Raw genomic sequence first — 24,651 nt, 5'->3', positions numbered from 1 at the left:
TTTCTACGATTTAGGCTGCATGCAGGACGCAGAACTTGCGAACTCGGAGGAACTGTCTTGACTTGTCGGGATAATGTCCTTGCAGTGTGGCTGGCTTGCAAATGCTCAGCGACGAAAACTTCAAAGTCAAATTAAAATATTTTATACGTGTTCTCCGACTCCAGTGTGTGGACAGCGTGGACACTGCATACCAACGAAGCAAAAAATGTCCCTTTTGCGATGTCTCAAAATCGTGTCAGTACTCCATTAATTAATGCAAAGAAGCCAAAATTTCGCAGAGTTATCTACCCAGACATAAATGCTTTGAAGGAACGTTTAACGCCCGAAAGATCAGTGAGTGTCAGTAAGACGGACTACTTGTGCTACGCGTGCTTTTGCTACCACTGCAATGAAAGATCTTCACGGAACGCACTGTATAACGATGACATTCTTATGGCCCCTGAAAAAGAAATCGACGCAATTAACCAGATCACTGCGACTACCGGTGCACGTGCGTTCAAGTCACCCGAGAGCTGTTGCTGTTTCGAACTCAATCGGTCTGAGGACGCGAAAACGAGCTCTCACTGCGCCGTCTCTTACAACGAGCATCTCGGGTGCGCGCGCGCCTGATCGGCAGCCCCGCGCTCGTGGGCCGCTGCAGCGACCAAATATTTTCAAAATTAACGTCTTCAGTGCCGGCAACATCTTTTTAGGTACCTGCTGGCCTTTTAATACAAAAGAAATTCAATCCTGCCTGCATTTTATACACTTGCTGGGCAAGAAGTCGGAATTGCCCATCCTTGCCTAAGGGTCTTATTGGAGGGGCCGTAACTATTAGTGCAACGACATTATGCAACATGTTTTTAATGATTGTGAAAGATGATGTGGAGGAGAATAAGTGGACAAAGTTTAAGAAATTTAAAAAATGGGTTTTTTTTTAAGTTGTCGTCAGAAGTTTCCATTGTTCGGTGTTTTCTTGAACTTAGCCCAATCATATCTCTACTGAAAAATTATATAAATACAAGATTTGGCAGTTTGGTAGATACGCATGTGAAGAACGTAATGCAGAATTTTTGTCGCTATGCTACAAGGCTTTTTTGAGATAAAGACCTTCAAAGTAAAGAAAATTTTGCCGATTGGGCCATTTTTGAGGTTTTTTATAAAAACATCTAGGCTACACATAAAAACTAAAAATACCTGAGCAGAAGCAAAAACATGCATAAATTTAGGTAAATAAATTTCAGCTACCTAACTTTAATATATTTTGTGCAATTCATAACGAAAGTTGGCCAAAACAGCAGAGCGGATGAGCGCTCCACTCCACCTCTTCGTCATTATTGATTTCCTGTGGTTCGAAAAAAATTTTTGGTGGCAAAACAAATTGCGGATCTCTTCTTTCCACTCATCAGGCAATAATATATAAAATTTTGAAATAAATTTGAGAGGTCGACCAGCCATCGTTTGTTCGATCTTACGTGGAATCACCCAGTTACGCTAGTCACAGTAAAACTCTTTAGATGGCCGAAGGGGCGCATATCTGAAACTCTTAAGATGTCAAAGAAATGAGATGGAAACTCTCTGGATAACAATGGTGTCATCGCTGTGTGAGCGCCGCTGTGGCTCGCTGACATCAGGTGTCTGCTTCTCACGTGCATGTTCGTGCAATTCCGTATTCCAGCTCATTCAGGTTAGGGGCTAGGAAAGGAAGGTAGCTCATGTACGTACCCGGTGGCTTGAGCTTAAGCCTAGAGTTTCAAGTATTAAAAATTATTTCCAAACTCGTTGCCACGGCTCGTGTGCTGTCACACTTCATATGTTTCATTTTTTGGTCACCCGATTTATTAAATTAGGAATGAATGATTGAGATACATGTGAGTGCTGAAATCGAAATACTAATGGTTAGAACACTAGCTACAGGTACGCTCGTTTATTCTTTATGCGCATTTATGGACACCACAACGAGTACGAAAATCTTTGAGGAAAATATATTATTTCGTACGTGCCACATGCGCCATGTTAGGCTAATAACAAGAGAATTAGAGTCCTACAATGCTGCGGGATAACCAGGTGATGCTTCCAATATCGGGAACCTCAGAGACTCGTGGCTAGAGGCAACGACCTCTAGAGGTCGAAGTAAAAAATACATGACGCAGATGTCACGGTGACTTTCCTGCAGTAGTCAACTGTTTATATATTTGAACGGCAGAACGCCGTTTATAAATTTCCTCCACTGCGAGCACCATGCTGTTGGTCACAAACGCGCTTAGGTAAGTTTGCTCTTCTCTGGCTTTTTCTTTTCCCTTGGTGATTTGTCTCCAACGCTTACCGGTCCACTTGATTATATGGGATCAACTTCCCTGAGCTTCTACTTGAACGTAGCCACGATGCGACGGTTCGCTGGAGCGATATAATAAGTCGCTCGCTCGTCCCGGGTTCCACGCACTTGAAGGAAAAATAACAGGAACTGAGCTGAGAGGCAACGGGAGAGGGATATTGAGAAGGCTGGGTTGGGACATGGAGAATACACATACCGGTGCCGAGGGCGGTTAGCAATTCTGTCATCAGTAGCGCCTCTCAAAGCCTCTTGTTTTTTTTGCTTCAATCGAGGAAAACATATCGTTCTTCTCGTGGCGTATATACTACTTCACTTCTTTAGGAGGGCTGCTGTTAAAATAAAACAAAATCGCGGTGAACTGATTTTATTAGCGATTTTTGCAGGTTTTTTTTATACTTCCTGGCCTGCACTATCATTGGGATCGATTTCCTCAGACAGATCCGAATTCTAAGTTTTCTATTGCTTACATAGGTGTGCTTTTTTTCTTTTCATGAATGCCAAACAGCGCGAAAAACGAAGACACAGCAAGAACAGACAATACCAAGCAATGACTACCAACTATGGTTGTCATTTTGACTGACTAGCACACCTGACGGTACTATAGTTGACGTCTTTACTTTTATTCTGTGATTATATCAATGTCTTTCCAGTTAAACAAATGTACACATCTATGTATTCTGTATTTACATATATTTAGCCATGCTAACATACATTTCACCGTATTGCAGGGTAAATCCGCAGGGTAATTCTGCAGGGCAGTTTCTAATGCAACAATACTATTAAATGTTTGTGTAAACGTCCGCGGCACAGAATGTAAGTGATTCACCGAGGAATTTCCAAACACATTTCGAATACTGGAGGATATCGATAAGAATTTCAGCAGCGTTTTAAAACGTCACTTCGCCATTTGCCGCGAAACTGTCAGTGACAGTGCCACGGGATAGTCGTTTGTCAACCGCTTTTTTATTGCACGATACTCTTTTCGCCAACGCAGTTTCTGTAGATGACGACGTGACTTGATTTCAACAGCCTGACGCAAGGCTGCAAGTGAAACTCTGTTAGAGAACGCAGCCAACCTAGCCATAGAGTCATATTTTCTCAATTTTCCCACGTAAACGGCAATATCTATGTGGAAGGTCGCGCGTTCTTTTTCATACAAGTTCTGGTTTTTCTTTATCAAACCGTTTGATGCCTCTGCCTCTCGGATTCGGGCGTGCCGACGAGCCACAGCTTTTCTTTTTTTTTTTTTTTCACTGTAATCTTTAGGGACCTAGTCGCGCGCAGGCAGAATTTCATTACTCATAACGTTGAGAATGCGGAGGTGGTATCAAAGCTGGCATTTCCTCCAGCACTATTTTCGTGGAGCATCAATGAGATAGATTGCACTTAAGCCGGACATAGTTTTGTGCTACAGTCTTCAAATGAATCTTTTATAGAGACCGTTTCATGAGTAGTCTGCCACGACAGCGTTCATTTCACGCCGCATCCATCGTTTGTCTTTCACTGCGAGAGTCACATGCCGCTGTATTCAAGACCGAGTTGTCCGCGCTCGAGGTTCACATAAACCAGGTGTGCGCAGTTTTTGCAATAATGTCGCGTGCTACAATAAACTGATCCAGTTGACAATCTAAGCAAAAGAAAAGTAACATTTTTATGTTAGGTTTAGAGAATGCATTTATGCTCAAAGCTACTCAGGACATGGCAAGACAGATGGAAGTTAGTCCGTTCAAAATATAAATATATGAAAACAACGAGACCAAGGGGGGCACAAAATATAATGAAAACATACTCGACCACGTTACCTAGCTGTTCAGGTTGTGCTAGAAGCATTGTGGTTTTTCCGTGCTGATGTGCTGCCGTAACATATTTTAGCGTAAATGTAGACAAGACGCGGTATAATCCTGATTTAGGTAAAGCAAGATGGAAAATAAATATTGTAAAAGAGTATTTGGTTACGATGGGTTTGTATATAAAGAAACACGAAAAGAAAGAGTGTTCAGTTTAGCTAAATAAACAAAATGTCCCACCTCGTATATTACTATGGTAAATTTGGCTCTGCTTCTGTAACACGATGTTCTCTACCACGAGGTATCGGCATTTTAGTTTATAATAACACATCGCACTGTGATAGTGAATGCAGTCGCTGGCGCAGTTAACCACGATAAGAATACGTCACGCCCGTGGTTAGCTGGTAGCGATTTAGTTGAAAGCTTTATTTTATGACTAGCTTAAGTTAGACCAGAAAGGTATTGCTGGAAACACTCACAAAATATTTGCGGTTTATTTCCTGTGTAAACAATGTAGATGCCCAAAAGCGATGAGGAAGCGACATTCTCATCAAAAGAAGCCAAAGTATTCTGGAAGTCACTGCCGGCGGTGTGTTGTGATAGTTCTAAAGGGCAATGCACTGCCTGATAGCAACATTAGAACATAAAACACCGCAGTAAGATAACGGGCGTCGTAGCAAAGCCTCAATTGTACGCCGCAAGTTTGGCGGTTTCAAGGTCTGCTGCCCACCACTAATGCGTGCCATCTATTTGAGATCTCTACTTGCAATTTTTTGGGCCCTTGCTCTAGGAAGTGATTTAGAATGAAGACGCGGTTCGGTGGCCCTCTGAGATTCGTCAAGTAAGTGATATAGGTCGTTTACATTTTTTTTTGTTGTGCCGTTCTGAGTCGCAGCATTGCAACATGTCGCCTCACAATCTCCCATCTTCCTTTCATCTAAAGGAGATGGTCTCCCAGCGATCCGGAACCTTTCAACTACGAAATACGCTAGGGCGTCATATTTCTTTTTCTTGCTCAAATAGATGAGTCTCTTATGAGGAGTATGTAATCTATTTCTATTGCTTTCACAATGAGTCTTGACATTTTGTGCTAAAATTTCTGCGTTGTTGGAACCATGTAAGTGTCTTTTCATCAAAGCATTCTGTGTTGCTGTTGTTCTTGTTGGCTCGAAAAAATGTACCGAATAATTCTTCCTTCCTTCATAAAACGTAATAAATATATATTACATCGAAAGCGCAAAAGAAATTTGGCTTTCTGAAGCGACGCATATAGATGGCCAACAGGGATACCAGGCTTCAAGTATACAATTTCCTGGTGCGCCCTTCATTGGAATATGTATTTGGCATCTCCGCCAAATAAACCTTACTAATCTAGTGGAAGGCGTTCCGAAGAAACCGCACGATTCACCTTATCATCATACTCGCGAATTCAGAGCGTTTCATCTTTGAAAGAAACGCTGAACATGCCGCCGCTCGCTGTGCGCAGAGAATTTCCAGATTATCTTTTTTTACGCACTTTGTGTCTCAGTAACAGATCGCTTGCGCGGTCGCAAATTTTACCCCAATCTTATACTTCTAGTCGCACCGACCATGCTTACAAAGTCAACCCCATCTTCGCCCGGATGGAAAAATACAGGAATTCGCCTTTAACTTTGGCAATACAAAATTAGGATACTTACCTTCTGCAATAACTGAGCCTTATTTGTTTAATTCAGTATTGGTAACATATTTAGAATCCGGTAACTTTCAGTAAAAATATTGCTTTTTTGGTTGTTTATTTCAAGTTTCATGGCGTAAGCGCAAAACACAAGGTTAAAGGGCCCGTAAACCACCAACAAACGCTCCCGTGCAGCTGTGCACGAGTCTACAGCTAATACATTCGTCGGTACCGGAGGGAGAAATGTGGCTTCTGCAGAAAGTGCGCATTTTGAGCTATCGCGCGCGGTCGCACGAGGTCTATCTTGACAGGGATTAGCAGACGATCTCACCGCTCAGCTTCCGTTGAAGCCACAGACAGCACGAAGGTCGCTTCCCGAGCAGCATCCGTCGCGTATCCTCACGCCTGCTTGTTGCTGAGTTACGTTTTGTCATGTGCTGCAGAAGTTAGCTGCTAGCCTCTATTTCGTATACTGTTTAAACTTGTTGCTATCGCATTCATTGCTTCGCCCTTGCGGCGAAACGAAACCGGAGCTGTGAATGGTGAACCTTCGAGATTTTGGGTGAGTGAGAAACAGGTGTGCGCAGATACCTTATATTGTTTATCTTGACAACAATGGTAGCCAACTTGTGGCCAGTTAAATGAGCTCCATTATCTGAGACGATGGTTCAAGGCACGCCAGATCGGTAACGGAAATAAGAGCGAAAGGGACGTGCCCCCGGCGTTCCCACGACAGTTTGATTGCGACTGACGCAACTATACAACATCGTTATATACAGGGACACTACGAGCGATCGTTGGTTCTTGCACCGTTGGTATCCTACCTTCTGACACATTTTCAAACTTTCTACAAAATTTGCAGGTGTTTGTGTGAGAGGTCCTAGAAGTATCCTGATCCCTCATAACAAACGCCATGAACAGTTGACAGTAGCCGGAAAAACAGAGAGAATTGATGCCATGCGTACGCGGTGTTTTTTTTTTTCCCTTTAGGCTGCGCTCACAACACCTGTTTTGCAGAATCTCACCGCTCATTGCACTCCTTCTTTGGTTCCTGTCGGTCAGCTAGTTTCCTTTTGGCGCCGTTCCAGACAAAGCAGAATTGTTCGTGGTAGGACGGAAATAAACGCATGTTATCGGGGAGATGCCTCAAGGTATCTGGAGCAGGGATATAAACGTGTTTCGAAAATGAAGCTCACGGAACAAGTGAAATGTTTCTCCGTTTGAAGCGTTCGTGCTTGGTGTTTTCCTCCATGAACAGGAAGAATTGATAACGTTGTGTTTTATTTTGCCTACATGCGCGTGTTTGTGTTCGCTTGTTTGCTCGATCAAACGAAACCGCGCTGAGGAATATTTTCAAAATGGAAATGTCCGAGAATGGGAAATGGTTCTTCCAAACAGAGATCGGAGCGCTTATTCACATCGGTGGCCAATGTTATAGGGGGGAGCGTGCAGCGAAGCAGAAGAGAGTAACAAAAAATATAGATCCTTTCAGGAGATGACGATCAAAGGACATTTTTATATATAGCTTTCTTTTTATCTGTTGAGCGATCCCACACAGCGACATCGTCGCCGCGAATTGGTGGCCGGGCTTCATCGCTGATGGGAACACGTCTCTAGACAAAATGCCTTCGCCGAATAAAGAGGTTTCTTTTCTGGCCCGGGAAACACCATTGTCGTGGGCTGCATTCAGGCTCTTTGGAAGTGAACCTTACAAATGGGAAAAATTCAGTGTTGTAGTGAGGAAAAACGCAGCGAAAATGAGAAAAAATGTACCGTTTTGAACGAACATACGAAAATAATGCTGGTTTTTGTTACTGCTGCATTATTACATGTCATAGATATTCTTTGTGCAACGCATAACTACACAGAAGCGAGTCCTACTACCATGCGGCATTCTATCAATTCACAAGCAGTCGACGCGCCTTGCGTCTACAAACGTGGACGCCACAGTTGCAATTGAACTTACAAAACATCGGTCGCTCACAGCGCAACGAAAGTTCTATGAAAACAGCATAAACACCTCCTCTTCTCAAATAAAGCCGAATTTATTTAAATGTTTTAGTCATTTCAAGTGAAAATATAAATAAATGAACAACACATTCTCTATTGGGAAAATTTCTATTGAATTGCGCAGTGCGCCGTGCTGACTTCCCTTTAAAAATGGTTGAAAACTGTGTTATCTGATTTTAGTGCTCGTGTAAGAACCCCAGGTGGTCGAAATTTCCGGAGCCCACCACTACGACGTCTCTCACAATTGTACCGTTGTTTTGGGACGTAAAACTCCAGCAGTCACTGTTATCCCTCACGCGAATTGCAGCGGCACCAAGCGAATTCAATTTAAGGAAATGTTTTATTCACAACGATCTACAGTTAGAATAATAGCTGAAAAAAGCAATCCTTCATGAGTTACACGCGAAGTGGAACGCCATACAATTTGTCGACTGAATCGATATGGTCACCATAATCTCTTTCAGCACTCCATGGAAAATAAATTTCATATTGAGAATATTTTACGTCGTGCTGCTTCCGGGAACTTGAGTATTAGAGTAGCTCGCCCGTTCACCATGTTTGAATCATTGAAGTTTTTACGTTATATTGAATTATTTCCTTGTTTCCCTCGTGTAAGCTGCTGGATTGATTTAGGAAAATGTAAGACGCGGTAAACATTGTCAGGGAATCATGTGTGCAATAATTCAAGAAAAAAATATTGCCAATACCTATTAAAAGGAACAAAAATGATTCTTCACACTGGATGAAAAGAAAGTTCAAGTAAATAAATTCGTGTTAATAGCTCGTTCCTGAGAGGATCTGCTCGATGCGAATCCATTTACTGGTATGCACTGTGAAACTGGGCGGCAGGTAATTCTGCGCTTGTTCTTCGTTGCGCTGTAGAGTGCGGACACGAAGTGAATCGCACTTCTTGTTTCTATGGGTGACAACGTAGTTCGATAGCCGAACGATGGTTTTCAGTGGGCGAGATGTAGACGCTACTCAGGCTGCCGTTGGAATGAAAATAGGAACTTTTTACTGGTGACCATGTTTCAGGCAACGGCCTAGTATTCGATCACGATAGAGTTCCGATCTCTTTTTTAGTTGCTCGAGCGCCGAGTGGCAATTTTATTTCTCTTCCAAACACTTCCGGTCAAGAGCTTACTTCCGGCTTTCTGAATATTCAAAAAACAGTCTTATGTATATTAGAAATCAATGGTTCTGGTTCAACTTCGGTACATATGATATCGGAGCATAAGTTCACTTATAGAAGGACATACTAACTGTCGGGATAATTAAGGAAGATTTTCTGATTGACTAGATTGAAAGATTGTGAGCACCTCGGAATTGTTCAGGAACGTGACACATAATATGGCGGACAAACGTGGCGGAGAACGTGGCGGAGAAATTCCGGAACGTAGCGAAGAATAGCACTGCGTGGCCTCTGACACTCGCTTCGGCAGCGCCCGAAACACAAGCTTCACCTGAGCGTTACACCAGTGCAGACGAACCTCGATGAGGGAGTACCACTACCAGTCACCTAAGTAGGGTAAGGCGGGGCAAATTCAGACGCGGGGCAAAACGCGACATTTTGACTTTGCCGCCCTCTGCAGCTAATACAAAAAGTACATTTTCTTTGTTTCTCTATTTCAGCGATAGCTCCCGGTAGTTTTCGACATTTTATGTGTAAAAGTTGATGATTGCCCACAGCTTTCGCGCGGGAGGAATTGCGCGGCTGATGTCAGTGTGTTCGTGACCCGCCAAAAGGGGGCGAAATTCTGCTCGGCCAAATTTTCGGACCCGTGCATGAAGCTACTCCGGCATCAGTACAACAATCTAATTATTTATGTTGTTACTTTATACTACTAGCTACATGCCACCAAAAGTTTAGTTCATTTGGTGTCATGGGCCAAAGGGGAAATGTTTTTGAATTGGGGCATGTGAGAGGTGCAAAACGCGACAAAAAGGCATCGAATTGCCTTAGAGAGTGTCTTATTAAGTGAACCATTTATTTACGCGCATTATATATGATATTTTTTTGTTAAGGATGGTGCGGACGTAAAAGAGAATATCATCCAGAGTTTGCTGGGAGGAAAACGACATGAAAAAAGCACTGAATGCTTTTCAGGAGTTTCGGAGCAGCACAGCGCCGGATTCTGTGTAAATTCAATGCGTGAAGTGCAAAGACTGGGCACATGAAGACTGCGTGGCGCCCCACGGAGTGAATTTGAAGTGCTTCTATTGCAAGAAATGAAAGGATAAAATTTTTTCACGCTGTCTCTTGTTGCCTCACGCAGCGTCTCGTTTTGCCCCGCAGGTTGAGGCAAAATGAGACATGTGGTGCATTTTTTGTTTCTTTTTAAAATAATATTTTGAACTGTCACAGCATGGCCATATTTATGTAGCGCATACCTTGTGCCCAAAAGAAAGTTCCTGTGTTGACATTTTATGGTAACAAGTGAAACAAAAAAAGATATTCACTATTTTCAAATTGTTGTCGCGTTTTGCCCCACCTTACCCTAAAGAGTTACGGTCGCCTCTAATATCTTCTCCCGTTTTATTGTAGGGTTGATTTTCCGAAAGTTATGTCTAGCTCTCGGCCATGCAGCTCGGCTATCAATTACACAGATAATTTTTTTTTGAGGGATCTTGCCTTAGTTGACCCTTTCCTGTCGTAGTCGTTGGCCTTCGCCAGACGCATGACCTGAGGGACGAAAGTGAGGCTTGGAGGAAAGGCAGAAAGGTCTGCGCCTCTCGGGGTGTGGAGAGAGACTCGCTCGGAGCAGTACAGGGTAAGGAGCAAAGTTTTGACACCGTGGTTTACATTTGTGCTGATGACTACTGTAGTTGCAGGAATCACTGATGATCGTAACAAGCAGTAAATATATTAGCGGCCCTGGGGATGTTACTTGGACCCACAAGTAACACTCTTACCTGTTATATGAGTAAGATTGAACTTTCGGTGGTACTAATTCATTTTATTTTAGGAGGTAATATGTAAGACCAGACATATTATGGAAGCTGCAGTGATCAACCTGAAATTAAGTGCAATGAGCTTTAACAGCCGTCGCTTTGCCCTCCTTTCCTTTGACAGAGTTTGAATCATCGCAGTGTGTTCGAGTGAACGTTTGATGTCTATAGGTCACCCTGTTGTGCTTTGCGGACAGTCTTTTCCTGCTGTCAAAAATGCAACTGACATGTGGATCAATAATAGGCGCCGACGTATAAAATTCGAATATACTTAACGATTGGGGAGCAATCTTTACAGCCTCTACATGCCCGTAGTTCAAGTACGTCCTTGGGAATCAATGGCATACCCCAAGTGCTCTTGACTGGATCGTTGCCTTGTTCCCTGTGTGTGTTGAGCAAAAAAAGTCACGCCATCTCCCTCTAAAGGGAACCATGAGGCGATGCGTAGCAGCGTTTCGGCATGTCGAGCACGCATTTCAGAGGGGGCGTGGAGAGGGGGAAAGAGGGAGAGAGGAGTGGAGGGGGAGGGGAAGGGAGAGGAGTAGTGGAGAGGCGGAATAGGATGGGAGAGGAGGTGTTTGGAGAGGGTATGGGCATGTGCAGTAATTGTGGTCACACCGCACACCACCGGTTTGAACTCCGCCATAAGATGCTTCGCATCTAATAACACGTGGTATTGCGTCGTAAAATACCCTTGGATGGCATTGAAGAAGGGCCCATGAGAATGTCTGTAGCCGTCTAGAATGCTCGCAGGAGATATGCACACAAACGAGGCATAGTTTTCGGGCATCAAATATTTGGATATCACGTCGATGGTCAATCGAGTGAATGCCCCAACAATTTCTATACGGTGACATTCAGCGCCTGTGTTCTTGGTTTTAGTGGGCAGACGCTAATGCGGCACACTTCTGTAACAATACCTTCGAGGATCGACGTGCGCGGGACATTTGAATTAGAGTCGTTACTTCCCAGAACCTGGAATGCAGAACGTTCTTGAGCGTTACTTTCAAGCCTGTATTGAAAGTTTTCCATGTATGTATATCTGATATAAAGCCTGAAATAAAGAGTCAGACTCGCAATCAGACGTCAATGGTTGAGGTATACAAATGGTGATGTCTATGTAGTATTTCAATAAAAATGGTTCTCACGTAGAACGTTTCTCGTCTTATTTTCCACAATTGTGAAGCAGAAAAATGTGTATCTCTTAGAGGGATGTATGAGCTTGTAATTTACGGCTTGTGAAACAGGTATCAAAGCAGGTGTCGCCACTATTACACTATGGAAGGTCCAAAAATTGAGAACCTGCCGGTACCTATCGTGGGCAGCAGGAGAGCACGTGCTGATATGGAAGGATTAAAAATATTGTTTTAAGGGAAACTTTCTCTCCATTTTAAAGGCGAGGCATTTCTTAGCGAACTTTAAGTCACTTTTAGCGTATCTATCTATCAATCTATCTACAAACTATTTCTATCTCTGTAACTGACTGTCTTGCAAAATGTTTCGATTGTGTACTCATGTTACATATTTTTTGAGAAAGACACAACGCATGTACGAAGAATACCCGACCCTCCAAGCTGCGCTGGTACTCTCTATTGCGTGTTTCTCTGTTGTTGGAGCTTGCCGGCATTTTATTGCGATAGCAATTATATGGATAGTCTCGGCTGGAAAATGTCCGTCCCCGTCGCCGCCGTCATTCACCGTATATGTATAGGTATGTATATATATATATATATACATATATATATATATATATATATATATATATATACATATATATATATATATACATATATATACATATATATACATATATATATATATATTAAAATCCACAAAGAAAAATAATTCAGAAATACTTTCCGACGTGCGGAATCGAACGGGTGACCACTCGCTTTGAAGCCCGCCGCGTTAAACGTTAGGCCACGACAGCACCGCCTTTCAGCCTGCTAACGGTGAGCTATTTATATACACCATGTACTTCAGCATGCTTTCTTAGTGGCCACATAGATGGCGCGATGCGCACGCGTGTGGCGCGCTTTAAAGATCGTCGCCCCGCTCCTGCGAGCGCCGCTGCTCTTCGCCCTACAGGGCGTGGTCGCTCTCGTGCGCTTATAGCGAGGAAAGAAGGGGTGGCCGGTAGAGTGCTTCGCTTCGCTTGCTGCAGCGGCCGCGTTTGCAAAAGGAGCGCGCTGTTCAAACAGAAATAAGTAACAACTGTGAGAATTAGTTCGCGCTCGTCTTGTATGTACCTCTTCGTTCGTTTCGTGCGTCCTGCTTTATGTTTTAGCAGTGCGCTTCAAGTGTCGAGCTGTGGCGCATTAGTTCGCGCTCGTCCTGTGTGCGTTGTTTTCACGCGATAGCGTTAGAGAGCTCGTGTCGCAGAAATTCCGCCGTCGGTGTCGGCACCGTTGGTTGTGAGCGAAAAATCGTCTGTGAGCGAAACATCGAGAAAGAAGCAAATAAAATAAAGAGTAAAATTTTCGGTCCCATTGAGGATCGAACCCGGGCCGTTCGCGTGGCAAGCAGGTATCCTACCACAAAGCCACGATGTCACTTGCAGCTGCTTCGGAAAAAATACACTACATAAATGCCATGTAGTGGAAGGAGTCTAACGCATTTTTTTCGACAGGTGTCACGACGAAAACGAGCCCATTCGGCGATTTGTAGGCGCATTTGGGAGGCCATCAAACTACGTCGAAAAAAGCCGGGATAGTCTAGCCATCGCCGCTAAAAGCACACACAAATTTTCAAACTGCTCTAAAAATGGACAACTATGTCCATCTAGCGGAAAACATATCAAGCCAAAGCCAGCTTACCAGAGGAGGTGTTGATCAAGCAAACAGCAAACGCTAGATAATGTGCTGCCATCTGTGAGGCATTATGAGACTCTTCACGGCCTCCGAGATGGCAAGCGCGCGGCGTGTATCTTGGAGGCCATGCGACTCTTGCTTTAGACCAAAAACCTGTATGTCCCATTCGCGCGCGCGCGTGTGTGTTTCTGTGTGCATGTGTGTGAGAATACGCATTCATAAGTATATGCACTTAGTGGTTGAAGTGCGCACTAGGGGCCGGACTTCGCTATTGCGTTCAACTCTTCAAGGCGAAGCTTAAGGGTCCCCCAATTTTTTTCGTGTGTCCTTTGGGCTCGAGCGACGCGCTGGCAATTTCGAGCTGCTTTCCGTTCTTCGCGTTACATTCCAATTTATTGCTATCGCATTCATTGTTTCGCCGTTGCGGCGAAACTATGCCTTTTTTAATTGCACTGTTGCTTTCCGAAAATGAAGAAATTGTAGTTTATGCCTTACAACCGCCTTGCGCTATCATCTACTTCTTGAGTTCGCTTCTGGGAACTGCATAGCAGTGCATGCTGTGAATAGTAAATAAAAGCGTCAAGGGCCGTTCTTGCCGTCTCTGGGAACTTAAGCAGGCACTGAGCCATGTCCCCGCAGTGGTTGCAGAAAATAGTTCTTCTTGCTTCATCAATAAAACACTTCACTCTCGTACGCATGCAGTGCATCAGCGAGGGCCTCTCGCAGCATTTCGCAAAATGCTGCCATATCTCCTTGCGACTTCCAAGAACATCAATATCTCCGGCGATGATCTCAAATCGAAGAGGCAGCAAAATGAGAACGTTAGACGGCTAAGGAATAAGCACTTTCGCTGCAATTAATAAACTCTTTCACTGGCATGCGTCTCTCCGATCTAGCCCTGGCATTCCAAAACTGACGCGTCAATCACACTTCGCTATTTCTGGTATTCCGAGATAAAAAAAAAATAGCATTTCAAGCTGACCATACACACGCCCCCATTCTTTCAGGTTGCTGGTCATGTTCTGTACTATAGAAGACCACTCTTTTTTTTGCGCTTACGCATTGAGCTTCCCTCTAATACCTCCTATCGCCCTAAGGCACGTAGCTTCGTGCCTTCGGGAAGTAAGCGTCAGTCACGATGATATGGTGCAAATAGGCATCAGGAAACTCTTCTTTAGCAATCTCATTAGTCGGAGCAGCGGTGTACGTAGCCTGGCTGAAGCTCGATGAAACTGTGAAACAGAGGAGTAAGGTGGATAATTGGGCAAGTTGGTATATCTTCATCTTAACACAGCGTACACACACGAACACAGAAGAATGAGGAAACGACGACACGAGCGCTGGGTAACAAAGGGAAAGGAGGGTGTGGAATTAGTCATGTAGATGATAAGTGCTTTGTTTCTTGTGCCGCTAATGTTGTGTATAAAATACCGTTGTCCTGTGGTGCGTCTTACATCGGTCAAACGGGCAGATGCGTTAACATAAACCTCAGAGAGCACAGAACGACGCTAAAGAAAAATGAGCATGCCCACTTGGCTGCCCATTGTAGTAAGTGCAATTGCTATCCTGTCCCCAAAGACACAAGCGTCATATACAGACATCAAGATCGCACAGTCAGAGAAATCATCGAAGCTTTCCACATCAAGAAGGGGGGGGGGGGAGGGGTGTATTAGTCAGGCCTCAATTAATCTCCTGGAAAAGGAGATTAGCTTTTTAGATGCCACGTAAGAAGTGTGATATCTTGTTCTGCCGAACTCGCGCCTAATGTCATAAAAGTGTAAACTTATACGCATATGTTTCGTCATGTGACCCTTCAATGTGTATATTTATATGTGTGTGGTGAATAACAATTTCAGTTGATAGCAGCGCTCGTGTCGTCGTTTCCTTATTCTTCTGTGTTCGTGTGTGTGCGCTGTGTTAAGATGAAAACACAGGAGAGAAACAACAAAGAGAGTTAAAGGTAACGTTCAATATACCACATTGTAAGCTGTATAGGATTCATCGCGGCGCGCCGATGTCGAAATATTGTGAGGATCCTTACAGTTCTGTTGCGTTGCCAATAAATTAGCGGTGACGCCACGATCTCACCGGCCACGCAGCGTGTGCACGATGATAATGCATCCTAAGGGTAACGGCCGGTTTCTTACAGTGGTGGCTAGCACATGAACTGAAAGCAATGTTTACTTCACAAGGAAGAAAAGCCGATGAGAAAATTATTGAGCCAATGATCACACTCTGTCATGTGTAACAAAAAGTATATATTTGCAGCACTTTTTTTTTCTTTTTTTTCACCGCAAGTAAATAGAAAACTGGACAGGCTCATATCAACAACCCCCGGGAGACTACGAATGATGACGACAGCAAGGAGCTATATATGGGTGAACGTGAAACTCATCTTCTGGAGCTTCTTCAACCGCTTCAACGGAATCGTTTTCGTTTTGCCTTCTCTGGCGTTTTCACATACCGAGAATGCTTTGCCGCAAAGGTTCTTTTTTTATGTTCATCCCGTCGCCTCAGAAGGTACGTATGCGTTGTTTTTCTTTGGCTTGCGCTCAGTCCGTAGCGCTCTTTACAGAGTTGTAATTCCGTACACCTCCCCACGAGCCACTCTGTCGAATCTCCAGAGACATAAAATGCACGGGTTTATGAAGCCGAGCGAGGACCACTCAGAAAAGCCATGACCCCGTTGGACGATGGCGACTTTTGTTTCCTTTTTGTGTTCCGCCACTGTTGGTTCTCGGAAAAAGGGCCACGCATTGTTTGACGCGTGTGTAAGAGCTGACATGACCCGAGACGTGCTCGAAACACCTTCAAGCGGTATGGACGGCGATCACTAACGTCGCGTGTAACGACATCACCTTCGTGATGATTGTATTGGATGTGCTGTTAGATATGCGTTGTGCGAGCTACCTAAACGAGTGTTTTGTATGAGGATAGCAGCTTGGTGATAAGATTTTACGTGCGTTGACACGCGCAGCACCGCCGTGCTAGCTTAGTGGCTTAGGTGCCGCGCTGCTATGCTAGAGTGTGTGTACTCGACTCTCGGCCAAGGATACTTACTTATGTGGGCTGGAAATCCGAAAACAGCCCTATTTTGATTTAGTTGAACTTAGATTTAGGTGTACGTAGAGTAAGTTGCATAGGAAAGACGTCCAGATGCTCAAAACTTTTACGAAATCTCCAAGTATTTCTTGCCTAATAATAGTATTGTAGTTTATTATTGGCACATAGAAGCGCAAAATGTACCTTTTTTTTTGGTAATGCACCTCAGGTGATTCATTTGTTTTCTGGTTTCTGTGTAAGCACAACAGCTTGGTCCTTACTTTCCGATGCTTTGTATGAGGCACTCTGTGGGAGTTATTTCGACGCTATTATCCCAAAAATAAAACGCTTTTCCTAAAACTAGAGTAGTGCCACATAAAATAGATTTTTCTGTTTGATTTCAACCACCTTTTGAGAAAGTACGGTGGACAAAATACCTCCAGTTTTCTTTATTATACAGGAATATTTTGTGAACGCCAATGAATGACTGTCTCTTTTTGTACACGTCCTTCTGTAGCTTTGCAACCTTGAAAAGTTTTCAAAAATTTTTGTTTTCAATAATTATAGCACTCACTACTATAACTAGCCTAATATCACGAATACGATAGCAAGTCATTACCAATCCTAATAATGAATATATGTGCAATTGTACCTAGATTAAAGATGAACTCTTCACTGAACACCCTAGAAACGATGTTGTTTGGAACATTGAAGCCCGTAACAGTTACCCATTATCTTCGCGATCTCTCAAAAGAAAAGTCTAGCTTGAACCTACGGGAAATGTAATCGCATTTAAAAAGCGTACTGCTATTCAATTTTACTTAGGCCCAATTTATCACATATGATCGATATGTACCATCAAAATAATTCTCAAAATCAAAAAGTCGACGACTGTTTGGAAATCGAATCACTCACGAGAAGCATTGCTAAAATGTGCTGGTTTCACAGCATTGTTTGAGGCCTGTAAGACGTGTAAGAAAATATATTTGAAGACCAGCTAGTTGAAAAGTATGGCTTCTCTTGGGAAGTTTCTAGCGACTAAAAAACATTTAAAACGCGATGTACGGACTTACAGACTTCTTTTTTTTTGCGTGGTTGTGTAGGGGCTATCTTTGTGTTCGCATCATTTTTATTTTAGTTGTAACATTATTTTCGGTGATGTGCTTGGTAAACAAGATTACTATTGAAAAAGCGTCATAATATCAGACAGTATCATTTTACGGGCCTTCAATTCACATATCTTGTTTGCAGGCCTCTTGAAAGCACCGAAAAAGAATTGCTTCTTTTTCTTCATATTCTCCGCGAGATCAGCCTACAGGTGCCAGCACCGTCGCTGCGTTAGTGTGGATAGGCGTTCGGAGGCAGGCATTCAAATGTATACAGCGGGGCTGCGCTGTGAGTGGTTTGAGCCGAATGTCGGCGAATAAAGCGCGTTGATTACAGCCTAACCATGATAAATATGCCCTCCCTTGCCACATTAAGAGTCCCCTAACCATCCCACGTTCAAAGGCAGGGGAGCTATTTTGTTCTCGCCTTCACTACACTTCTTACAGGCGATCCCTCCTTCTCGCTGCTTATTTCTTAAAAGCACGTGTACAGTGTCAGCGCTAAGCGTCGAAGCTATCAGGATTTCGCGCTTGTCGAATTCACGCCGTTATCTCAGCTTGCGCAATCGGAAACACACAAAATGAAGTGAAATGAGTTGATCGTGCACGACAATGATGCGAGACCAGGAAGAACGGGTGGGGCACTGCATGGCAAAGCAGTAGGAGACAATTCACAACCGATATTTCACGCATATGGGCCAATCTAGAGTATGCAACGTATTGACGTCACGTGGATCATCATTCTTGCATCACGAAGTGTGTTAGAAATACGAGGAATGCCAGGAGAGAATACAGCGCTCGTTCTTTTGTATTTCAGAGGCCGGTGAGGGGCCCTTTAAAGGGGTACACTATTTTTCGACGGTGTGTTTACTCTGTCATAGAAATCTCCTGTATACAGAGACGGTTCTGAGGAAGTGTGAAGCTCAGCAAATGCCGATAAGATATTTTAATGTGACATTAATTTTCTCTTGCTGCCCCTACCGACCTCGACACTATGTTGACGTGAAGTTGCAGTACTAATTCTGGTTACTTCACGGAGCAGTCTGGCTAGTTGTGATGGCGGGAGGTACCAAAACTTCCGAAATGATCCCTTGTGCGTCACCAAAACATTCAGAATGACATCCTGTGCGTCACCAAAGGAGCCACGGTGTGGTGCTGCCGTGGAAACATCATTATATATTGCGCGAGCACGTGAGGAGAAGCTCAAGCCGTGATGTGACGTCAGGGTACAGTAGGAACCGAAAATAGCTTTTAAAAATATACTGTCATTACTTTTTGAGGGTGCGCTCAAGCTTAGCAATACATTTTCTAGGCTTCTGAGGGCATGGACTTTCATTTGACGCGTCGGTACTCATTTGATGCACGATGCCGGCATAACGTTCCTTTTGCGTGTGAACGTGTAATCTGGCAATGAACAAGGCGCTGGCCTTCAGCGACAACTGTGTGTTTTAGCGCTGTGCTCGATGTTTATTTTTGTTTTACTTTTTACGTATTTAGTTTGTGTTCTGCCTATACTACGATAGAAACGGTGTTGCGCGTCTCAACCAAGTAGTTATCTACCTCCTGCTCGAACGGCTACCAAAAAAAAGCATGGTTGATCCCTCCGTCATAGGAATCGGAATAACACGAAAGTAAAACGTGCCCTTACAGAAGTAACTGAATGTTTACTGTACATTGATATAAGAGAATTTGCACAATGTATATTGATGTCCGGCAGCTATAGCACCGTTTAACGTGGATGCACCCACTTTGATGCTTGGTGGTACATCTCCGTACCTACGACTAACGTCCATGTACAATGATTAAACAAACCCCTGTGGCAGCTGTAGTAGTTAACGGTGAAAGCGTAATCACAGAACAAGTGAGGCAGGCGCGCGTCGCAGAGCTATTTTTGGTTTCATTAGCGTGATGCTATGAGCGAGGCCGACTCTTTTACGACGCTTGCGTTAAGGTCGCCACCTCGCGGTATGTTAAGGCCTTGACAAAATTGCACTTCTATTGAAAACGCGCCGAATGCGACGAACGTGTAAAGCGTTGCAGGTACTAATCGTGGAAGCTCTAGTAATGACGAATTACTTTACCTTACCGCTCCCAGAGGGCAAGACCACCCCGCCGACCGGGAGAGTGGTAGATATAAAAGGCGCGTTTGTAAAGCCTCCAGAGTCTGTGACCGTGGCGTAGTGGGTAGCGCGCCCGGCATCTGTTGTTGCGGACCGAGCGGTCGTGGGTTCGATGCCCGTTGACGGAACTTTTTTTCTTTGCCATCTGATCGTGTACATTTTTTCGACGTCATTTCCGTGACGGAAATACGTCACTGAAGTCTTGGTGGACCCCGGCATAAAACACTTTCGTGTTAAAAAATCACAGCATATCCACGGAGTGAATGATGATGAGTGGGCGAAGCTGCGGAGGTTCATCGGTAAACCGTGAATCTTCCGTGAATTCTGCCCAGTACATCATCACCGACGTGAGATCGGGCGCGTTTATACTAAAGGTTCGATGAGTTATGACGACTTGCCGCTCACTTTAATTTTACATGTACGCTGTGAATTTTCATTGTTTAGAAAACCATTGCTTTAGAAAACACCTTGCGTCTTTCGTTAAGCAGCTGGCGTCTTTTTCGTTTTGCTTTAGAAACATCTGGCGTTCTTTCGTTTTGTTTTTACAAAACATCTGGCGTCTTTCGTTGGTTTATTTCATCAATCAACGGCGTTTTGAACAAAATTTTTATTGTTTAATCACGCACAGGAGAAATCTCACCAGGCACTACCTTGGAGGTAAACAATGGCTACTAATGGGAATGAGAGACAGAAGAAGTCGGCTTTTAGCTAACACTTACACTTCTACAGAGACAGAAGAATTCGGCTTTTAGTTAACGCGCACGCTGCGAATTTTTTATTGTTCAACAACGCACAGGAGAAATCTCCCACCGGCACCACCTTGGAGGTCAAAGGGTAAGACTTGTTACTCACTACTACGAGCACGACGAGGGACGAACGGGTGCCGCCTTAAGGAGCTTCGCCCCTAAAAAGGAGAAGGCCTGTATTTCTGCTTAATGTGTTCAAGTAGCACTTTGTGAACTCTGCCTTCCTTTTTCCGTGAATGCGTGCACCGCTATAGAAGTGCGTGGTTTAAAGTCCTTTTTACCGCTAACCGACCTTTGCAGACGCTATTTCATTCTTTGCGGTATTAAACGAATTTCGAAATCTCCAACAATTCACGAACTGGTGCAGGTAAAATCATGTATCTGCATCCCTGCCAAATTATTCAGCTTTCGGACAATTTTGTGTGGTTAAAATGACCCCAGGTGCAAGTCAGTTTAAAATATTGTTAGGATGGGTTGGTTGGCATTTTATATCAGCATACGTGTGCCAACTCCCACTCTAAGAAAAAAAGTCACCGACAATTAGGATACTGCCTAATGTGAATTGTGAGCGCAGGTTTGTGTTGGGGCAAGGCACTGTGTTTGTAGTTTTGCCTTTCCACATGATATCGACTACGCCATAAACGATAATTTTTGTGAAGTAAGACAGCGCCCACTACGACATTATTCGTCTTTATGTGGATAAGCGAGGTACTCGCTACATATCTATAAGGTAATATGTGCACTGTGTTGATGCTGCATGCCACTGATGACGATGAAGAATTCTGGCTGAGCGGTTTGTAGCGGGTGGTAAGCATTAAACCACACACTCGTTGCCCAATCAGCATTGCGTGATGACTGGTTGTTATTTTACTCTTCTGCCACGCTATATTACATTGGTTAACGCTATTCTTTCTCAACGTGACGCCTGTATAGGGTATCTTTGCAAATGAGTTTCAAGCACCAGCGTAGCTCTGCGTTGCAGAGCAGAGCTACGCTGGTGCCATGCTAAAAAACCGGTAACGAAGAAAAAAAGAACCAGTGTAGCTCAGCGGTAGAATACCCGAATGCCACGCAGAGGGCCCGTGTTGAAATCGCGTTCGATCTTGGGTATTTTTTTGCTCATTTTCTTTTTCATGTCTATCGGTTACTTCTTTATGTCTATCGGTGGCGCCACCGACGGTGACGGCGACGCCGCTCAACGCAGGAACGGGCACATAAGACCTGCGCTCTGAAAATAAAAGGCAAACAATGAGACTGCAATAGATGCGATCCTGAAAATAAGATAAAAATGTAAGCCGGTACCTTCATCTCGGTTTTGGTGCAATCAATCTGCGTTTTAGGCGCTGGTATTTATATTCAAGAGAAGAATAACGACCGTTCTTCAAGAGTTCTAACCTCCTTTAGGATTAATAGTAGACTGGCGGCCACCTTACATTCGTGCAAGACAACCAGGGATGTCGCTTTGAAAATTCGGTAATATGTGTCCCTGCTTAAAACATCTACCTTCACTATTTACGCTGACTAATTTACGTAGTATTATTTTCCTTGCTGATAATTTTTCCAGTTAATTGAGGAAGAGCGGCAAAATAACAAAAAGACGATGTTTCTACATAGATGTGATAAAGGCAATTTCATGGTTTAATTAGATGTTCTCATCCGTAGGTTTGGTCAGAGAAAAGCGCGAAAGTCAATTAGTGTAAGATTGTGACAAACGTTAATTCGCTCTATTACCCAGCGATAGAAGGGCGTCATATTTTCACGAAAACTGAAGAGCCAGTCCGCCGGTGTGTGGTGCTAGCATTGTAACCATTCGTCTGACGCTTCGGGGCACAAGTTCAGTGAGACCATAATGTGCGATGGACATCAGTACAGTACATACTGCTTGAGCTTGCCTGCTAAGGACATCTGTCTACCAGGATTCGAAGAGCAAGCGAGCAATCACCGTGAAACGGAGCTAAAGTGCTGTCGTTATGCCACATGCCAATCTATAGGCTATCGAGCACATAACCGTTACTAGATGTACATATGAAAGGGAACATCTGCGCCGGTCATTTCCAACCTGTCATGGAGGACCAGGCACCATTAGCCGCGTAAGGTAGCGCTGCATTAAGCCATCTCCAAAGAACGGAGTGGTCTGTTGACTATACTCTTACTGGAAGAGGGCCCGGGCCCTCTCCTGTCCATTGGTGTGGCCACTTGGAGACACCCAGGGTAGTGTACTTGAAAACACAGAATCGATATGCTCAGCTGTAATGTAGACGTCCTCGTGCTTTGAGACCATCGTGAGAGCCTCAGAGCTTTATGGAAGTTGGGCAAAGGTACAAGCATAGGTGTAAATTTGTCTGGGTGTTGAAGTGGACAATATGAAAGCAAGAGAGAAAACTTGACGCGCGGCTTCACTACAGTGTTGTCCCCTATATATGTAAGTTCTCGGTCTTACAGACCTTTAACAGCTACGTTGCGACAGATTTGGCGCAGCGCTTACGGCGCCCGTGTTATAAGCTTCAGCATTCGCGTATAATATCCATGCTCAACTTGTATACACGACCCTACGCTCCTGTATTTGTGGCAGGAATAGGCGGTGCTCAAACAAAAATATTCAATGGATTGTTAACAGCCGCACGTGCCAGAGCGAGGGTCTCACTCTGGCAGACTTGATGCCTTCAGGTAGTATGCGAGGGAGTATTGGTCAGCTACCAGCTCGTAAAAAGATCACGTGGTGCGTGACGCCAACAGGCGAAAAAAGAGTGTTCCATACTCGCCGCCATGGCTGTGATTGGCGCTGACTAACACCCCAAGGTTCAAATGCACATATATACCCCATAAAGTTGACGGGAGGATGACCGCCGCCGTAGCTCAGTGGTAGAGCATCGGACGCATTATTCGAAGGTCGCAGGTTCGGTCCCTGCCGGCGGCAAGTTATCTTTTCATCGACTTTACTTTCTTCACATTTATATTCTAAAAACTACAGATAACACCCCCTATACTTTCCTTGGCGTTATTGTCTGCTAGTTCTCATTAATATTGTATCTAACAAAGAAAACGAGCCCTTAAAAGTCATCTCCTTTCCTTCATTCGTAGCGAGGGTCTCGCTCTGGCAGACTTGATGCCTTCAGGTAGTATCCGAGGGATTATTGGTCAGCTACCAGCTCGTAAAAAGATCGCGTGCTACGTGACGCCAACAGGCGAAAAAAGAGTGTTCCACACTCGCCGCCATGGCTGCGATTGCCGCTGACTAACACTCCAAGGTTCAAATGCGCATATATACCCCATAAAGTTGACGGGAGGATGACCGCCGCCGTAGCTCAGTGGTAGAGCATTGGACGCATTATTCGAAGGTCGCAGGTTCGGTCCCTGCCGGCGGCAAGTTATCTTTTCGTCCACTTTACTTTCTTCACATTTATATTCTAAATACTACAGATAACACCCCCTATACTTTCCTTGGCGTTATTGTCTGTTAGTTCTCATTAACTTTGTATCTAACAAAGAAAACGAGCCCTTAAAGGGCCCCTCACCAGGTGACATAACGAATTTTAGTTAGACATTGGAAGTTGTTGCGAGCCCAATAAGGAGCATTATGCCACAAGAATTTTTCTAATCGGTCCGATGGAAGCCGAGAAAAACAAAAATTTGTAGCGGCGCGAAACCATGATGCGAGGAGGCGAGCTACAAACCCTTGCCGCTCGCCCCGTGTAGCCTTCACAAGCCAAATCCCTTCCCTGCCCTCTTCGGTACGCGAGCGGGAGGATCACATAACGCATACGCATGAACACGTCATGCGCACACAATGTCACGAACGCATGACGTGCCCGAACCAGCCCGAGCCCCCGAGACGCGAGCGGTGTTGTGGCGGCGTTCTTTGCGCTTCGTCTCTGCAAGTTATGCCGAATGCGCCCTCGCCGATCACTTGGCTTTCAACCTAATACTGAACACGAAAGCTGCGAGATTTGTACGGACGCGAGACTAGCGGTGTGCCGCATGAACATCGAGTTAGACGCGGGAGGATAAATGAGCCTAATTAGCGCTGGAACGCGGTGGAAAATTAGTTTCGTTGTAAGGGGTGGCGTCTGCACGATGCGCAAAGCGCGAGAACACGAACGCGCGCAAAAC

General features: G+C 44.3%; 2 non-coding genes across 2 annotated transcripts; both read left to right on the top strand.

Moving 5' to 3' along the window:
- The first annotated feature begins 23,386 nt into the window (after window positions 1-23,386).
- Trnam-cau (transfer RNA methionine (anticodon CAU)) lies at window positions 23,387-23,458 on the top strand. The gene has a single exon. It is a non-coding gene; the product is annotated as a tRNA-Met (tRNA).
- A 377-nt stretch (window positions 23,459-23,835) lies between these two features.
- On the top strand, window positions 23,836-23,907 carry Trnam-cau (transfer RNA methionine (anticodon CAU)). Its single transcript has one exon. It is a non-coding gene; the product is annotated as a tRNA-Met (tRNA).
- Window positions 23,908-24,651: the final 744 nt, after the last annotated feature.

The sequence above is a fragment of the Rhipicephalus sanguineus genome, chromosome 3 (genome assembly GCF_013339695.2).
Source record: "Rhipicephalus sanguineus isolate Rsan-2018 chromosome 3, BIME_Rsan_1.4, whole genome shotgun sequence".
NCBI lineage: Eukaryota > Metazoa > Arthropoda > Arachnida > Ixodida > Ixodidae > Rhipicephalus > Rhipicephalus sanguineus.
The sequence above is the reverse complement of the archived record's forward strand: the minus strand, read 5'-3'. Positions and strand labels throughout refer to the sequence as shown.